At 43.5% G+C, this 6,081-nt stretch overlaps 1 protein-coding gene and 1 pseudogene across 5 annotated transcripts in view; one reads left to right on the top strand and one right to left on the bottom strand.

The window, feature by feature from the left end:
* Nucleotides 1–6,081, bottom strand: part of FAF2 (Fas associated factor family member 2) — a 64,341-nt gene that overhangs the window by 47,742 nt on the left and 10,518 nt on the right. The gene's annotated exons all lie outside the window — the stretch shown is intronic.
* On the top strand, nucleotides 1,302–2,170 carry LOC116545172 (annotated as a pseudogene).

Below are 6,081 nucleotides of genomic sequence, written 5' to 3'. Positions count from 1 at the left end.
GAGTTTCGCTCTTGTTACCCAGGCTGGAGTGCAATGGCGCGATCTCGGCTCACCGCAACCTCCGCCTCCTGGGTTCAGGCAATTCTCCTGCCTCAGCCTCCTGAGTAGCTGGGATTACAGGCACGTGCCACCATGCCCAGCTAATTTTTTGTATTTTTAGTGGAGACGGGGTTTCACCATGTTGACCAGGATGGTCTCGATCTCTTGACCTCGTGATCCACCCGCCTCGGCCTCCCAAAGTGCTGGGATTACAGGCTTGAGCCACCGCGCCCGGCTGGCAATAACTCTTAATTCTAATTCTACCATGCACTAGCTTGGTAACCTTAGGTATCTTTCTTACGTTTAGCTTCCTCATTGGTAAAACGTAAATAAAAATAGTGCTTAGTTCCTTGGGTTGTACAGATTAAAGCAGGTTAGCTATTATTATAGAGAAACATGAGGTCTTCCAGAATCTGAGCGAGGAAAAAAAAAACCATGAAGGAAACATTAAAGAGACATTTATAAAGCATTGTAAGATGAGCCTGAACTAGCTTAAAAGGTTCTGAAGTACTACAATTAGATTTTGGAAGAACCAAATAAATTATCTTTCATTAATGCCTTTTTTTTTTGAGATGGAGTCTCACTCTCCTGGAGTGCAGTGGCACCATCTCGGCTCACTGTAATGTCTGCCTCCCAGGCTCAGGTGATACTCCTGCCTCAGCCTCCAGATTACAGGAGCATGCCACAAGGCCCAGCAAATTTTTTTTTGTATTTTTAGTAGAGATGGGGTTTGGCCATGTTGGCCAGGCTGGTCTCGAACTCCCGACCTCAAGTGATCCACCCGTCCAGCCTCCCAAAGTGCTGGGATTACAAGTGTGAGCCACCTCGCCCAGCCCAATTTTGCATTTTTAATGGAGATGGGGTTTTGCCATGTTGGCCAGGCTGATCTCGAACTCCTGAACTTGGGTGATCTTCCCACCTTGGCCTCCCAAAGTGCTGAGATTACAGGCGCGAGCCACCACACCCAGCCTTTCTGATCCATTCTTGTAACATCACTGTAAAGTTTACAAATATTAGTCATTAAATGTAAGATGTAAAACTGTAAAAGTCCTAAAAGAAAACCTAGTAATATCATTCTGGACATTGGTCTTGGCAAAAAATTTATGACTAAGGCAACAAAAATTGAAAAGTGAGACCTAATTAAACTAAAGAGCTTCTACACGGCAAAAGAAACTATCAACGGAGTAAACAGACAAAATGGGAGAAAATCTTTGCACACTATGAATCTGACAAAGGCCTAATATCCAGAATATACAAGAAACTTGAAGGGTAACAAGATGGCGACTGAGATGGTGGAACTCCGCAAGCTGAAGCTTGCTGAACTAAAGCAAAAATGTCTTGCTTGTGGTTTGGAGCCAAGAGAATAAAGCAAGATCTTATCCACAGACTCCAGGCACATCTTGAAGAACATGCTGAAGAGGAGGCAAATGAAGAAGATGTACTGGGAGATGAAACAGAGGAAGAAGAAACAAAGCCTATAGAGCTTCCTGTCAAAGAGGAAGAACCCCCTGAAGAAACTGTTGATGTGGCAGCAGAGAAGAAAGTGGTGAAAATTACATCTGAAATACCACAGACTGAGAGAATGCAGAGAGGGCCGAAGGATTCAATGTACCTGTGAGCTTGGAGAGTAAGAAAGCTGCTCGGGTAGCTAGGTTTGGGATTTCTTCAGTTCCAACAAAAGGTCTGTCATTTGATTACAAACCTATGGTTAACTTGGATAAGCTGAAGGAAAGAGAGCTCAAAGATTTGGTTTGAGTGTCTCTTCAATCTCCAGAAAGTCTGAAGATGATGAGAAACTGAAAAAGACGAAGGAACGATTTGGGATTGTCACAAGTGCAGCTGGAACTGGAACCACAGAGGGTATAGCGGCAAAGAAGAGGAAAAGAGCAGAGTGCTTTGGGATTGCCTGATGAAAGGCTCTTGTTACTTTCTGTCCTCCAGTGTTTTCCATTTCTCTGATTCTTCTTGGTCACATATATTCCTAAATGCACAGTCATGTGCCTACATACTGCCTCGCAATGAGGGAGCATGTACCCCAGGTACATCCATGAACTGCAACAGCAGTTTGACTTATTGCTGTTTCAGCTTTAAGGTTGTTTTGTTTCTGTTTTTGATTATGTTGCTTGTTAATTTAAAAAAAGGAAAAAAAAGGGGGGGGAAGAAACTTAATTCAATAAGCAAATAATAACAATAACCCCATTAAAAATTGGGCAAAAGCCAGGCAGAGTAGCTCATACCAATAATCCCAACACTTGAGGAGGCCAAGGTGGGAGGATCACTTGAATCAGAAGCCCAAGATCAGCCTGGCAAGCATAGCAAGACCCTATCTCTACAAAAATTTAAAAATTAGCCCAGTGTATGATATGCACCTGTAGTCTCAGCTCCTCTGGAGGCTGAAGTGGGAGGATCACTTGGGCTGGGAGTTTGAGGCCACAGTGAGCTATCATCACACCACTGTACTTCAGCTTGGAAGACAGAGCAAGAAACTGTCTCCAAAAAAAAAAAAAAAAAAGGCCAGGCACGGTGGTTGATGCCTGTCTGTAATCCCAGCACTTTGAGAGGCTGAGGTGGGCAGACTGCTTGAGGTCAGGAATTTGAGACTAGCCTGGCCAACACAGTGAAACCCAGTCTCTACTAAAAATACAAAAATTAGCTGGGTGTGGTGGCATGCACCTGTAATCCCAGCTACTTGAGAGGCTGAGGCAGGAGACATTGCTTGAACTTTTTTTGAGAACTCTGTCTCAAAAAAAAAAAAAAAAAAAAAGCGGGGGGGTGGGTGCAAAGTACATGAACAGACCGTTTTTTGGTTTTTTTATTTTTTTTATTTTTTTGAGACAACGGTCTCATTCTGTCACCCAGGTTGGAGTGCTGTAGCACAATCTTGGCTTATTGCAACCTCCATCTCCCAGGCTCAAATGATCTTCTGACCACAGCCTCCAAAGTAGCTGGGACCATAGGTCCACACCATGATGTCTGGTGAATTTTTTGGATTTTTGGTAGGGTTGGGATCTTGCCATGTTGCCCAGGCTGTTGTTGAACCCCTGAGCTCTAGTGATCCACTGCCTCAGCCTCCCAAAGTGCCGGGATGACAGATGTGAGCCACCATGCCCACCCCAGACACTTCTCAAAAAAAAGGCCTACATAGGAGTGGTGGCTCATGCCTGCAATCCTAGCACTTTGGGAGGCCAAGGCCAGTGGATCATTTGAAGCCAGGAGTTCGAGACCAGCCTGGCCAACATGGTGAAATCCCGTCTCTACCAAAAAAATACAGAAATTAGCCAGGCATGGTGGCATGTGCCTGTAGTCCCAGCTACTTGGGAGGCTGAGGTGGGAGAATCTCTTGAACCCGTGAGGCGGAGGCTACAGTGAGCCGAAATCATGCCACTGCACTCCAGCCTGGGCAACGAAGTGAAACCCTAAGAAAAAATAAATAAATAAATATATATATAAAATTTATATATAATATATATTATATATATTATACGTATATGTACACATGGCCAGAAATTGTCAATATCACCAATCATTAGAGAAATGCAAATCAAAACCACAATAAGATACCATCTTATACCAGTCAGAATGGATATTACTAAAAAGTCAAAAAATAACTAGATGTTGGCAAGGCCACAGAGAAAAAGAAATGCTTATACAACATTGGTGGGAATGTAAATTACTTCAGCCACTGTGGAAAGCAGTCTGGAGATTTCTCAAATAACTTAAACAAACAAACAAACAAACAAAAAAACACAGAACCATCACCTGACCCAGCAATCCCATTACTGGGTATATACCCAAAGGAAAATAACTCTACCAAAAAGACACACACTCATATGTTGATCACAGCATTATTCACGAAAGCAAAGACATGGAGATCAGCCTAGATGCCCAACAACAGTGATCTGAATAAAGAAAATGTGGTACATATACACTACATAACACCACGCACTGTTAGAAAAGGATAAAATCATCATGTCCTTCGCAGCAATATGGATGCAGCTGGAGGCCGTCATCCTAAGCAACTTAATGCAGAACCAATAAACCAAATACCACATTCATACAGAGCTAAATATTGAGTACACATGGATACAAAGATGAGAACAGACACAGGACTATTAGATGGGGTAGAGTTGGAGGGCAAGTGTTGGATACCATGTTCACAATCTGGGTGATGGGATCATTCATAGACCAAACCCCAGCAACAAATAATTTACTCATGTATCAAACCTGTACATGTACCCGCTTATCTAAAATGAAAGTTGAAAGAAAAAACAAAACAAACAACAACCACACACACACACACACATATGCACAAAAAAATATATATGTCATTTTGCAGATACAGAAACTGAGGCCTAGAAGGATTCAGCAGCTGTCAGAGATCTCAAATTGCCAAGTTCCTAATATGGAGCTCTTTCTCCTGCACTGCTGCAAAGATGAGAATATGGTTAACTTTCCATGCTCAAAAAACAAAAAAATAAAAGTGAAAAAGAGGCTGAGGCAGGCAGATCACTTGAGCCCAGGAGTTTGAGACCAGACCGGGCAACATAAGATGATCATGTCTCTATAAAAAAAAAAAAAAAAATTAGCTGGGTGTGGTAGTGTGGGCCTGTAGTTCCAGCTAATTGGGAGGCCAAGGTGGGAGGATTGCCTGAGCCCAGGAGGTTGAGGCTACAGTGAACTGCACTCCAACCTGGGCAAACAGACTGAGACCCTATCTCAAAAAAAGAAAAAAAAAAAGGTTAACTGGAATTTTGGCTTTCCTCTTTCCTCTAAAAATAGGAAATTTAATGCTGTTGGAATTGCTTTAACAAAGAGAGATAAAGAAAAAAAAAAAGAATATAGTAACAAAACTCTCTGGGATTGAGATTTCTGATGAATTATTCATTCAACAAATATTGAGGATCTATCACGCAGCAAGTACAAATCAGTTTGAACCCCCCAAACTCTGTAGAGTTAAAAAACATGTAAATAATATTATTATGACAATTACTACACACTAGTAAACAAATCCTTAAGTCCTTCAGTGAACTTATCAAGGAAGAAATCAAGGTTCTGAGCTGAAAACTAGTGGAAGGAGAAATTTCAGGATGAGGGAAGAGTGAGTATGGAGGCGTGAGAGGGGATATGTTAGGGGAATTAAAAAGTATCACTGGAGCCGGGCGCGGTGGCTCAAGCCTGTAATCCCAGCACTTTGGGAGGCCGAGGCGGGTGGATCACGAGGTCAAGAGATCAAGACCATCCTGGTCAACATGGTGAAACCCCGTCTCTACTAAAACTACAAAAAATTAGCTGGGCATGGTGGCGCGTGCCTGTAGTCCCAGCTACTCAGGAGGTTGAGGCAAGAGAATTGCCTGAGCCCAGGAGGCGGAGGTTGCAGTGAGCCAAGATCAGGCCATTGCACTCCAGCCTGGGTAACAAGAGCAAAACTCCGTCTCAAAAAAAAAAAAAAAAAAGTATCACTGGAATAGAAATGGAAAGGGTAAAAATGCAAGGTTTGACAGTAAAGTCAGACCATGAGGTGCAAAGAAAAATTTTATGCTGCTCTAATCAATGCCACTACAATTATTTTTGTTACTATTATTCTAAGGTCGGATGTGGTGGTTCATGCCTATAATTCCAGTACTTTGGAAGCCTGAGGCAGGTGGATCACTTAAGGCCAGGAGTTCAATATCAGCCTGGCCAACGTGGCAAAACCCCATCTCCACTAAAAACACAAAAATTAGCTGGGTGTGGTGGCGCATTCCTGTAATCCCAGCCAGCTATTCAAGAGAGGGAGGTGGGAGGATGGCTTGAGCCCAGCAGGCAGAGGCCTCAGTGAGCCAAGATGGCAGAATTGTACTACAGCCTGTTTGACAGAGACTGTCAAAAGGTGGGGGGGCGGGGGGGAGAGAGAGAGAGAGAGAGAGAGCGCGCGTGCGAGAGAGAGAGAAAGGGAGAGAGAGAGAGGGAGAAAGGGAGAAAGGGAGAAAGAGAGAGGCAGAGGGAGAGAGAGGGAGAGGGAGGGAGAGGGAGAGGGAGAGGGAGAGGGAGAGGGAGAGGGAG

This window comes from Sapajus apella, unplaced genomic scaffold (genome assembly GCF_009761245.1).
Source record: "Sapajus apella isolate SASKATOON/1434 unplaced genomic scaffold, GSC_monkey_1.0 scaffold249, whole genome shotgun sequence".
Taxonomy (NCBI): domain Eukaryota; kingdom Metazoa; phylum Chordata; class Mammalia; order Primates; family Cebidae; genus Sapajus; species Sapajus apella.
Note: the sequence above shows the minus strand (reverse complement) of the source record. Positions and strands in the feature narration are given on the sequence as shown.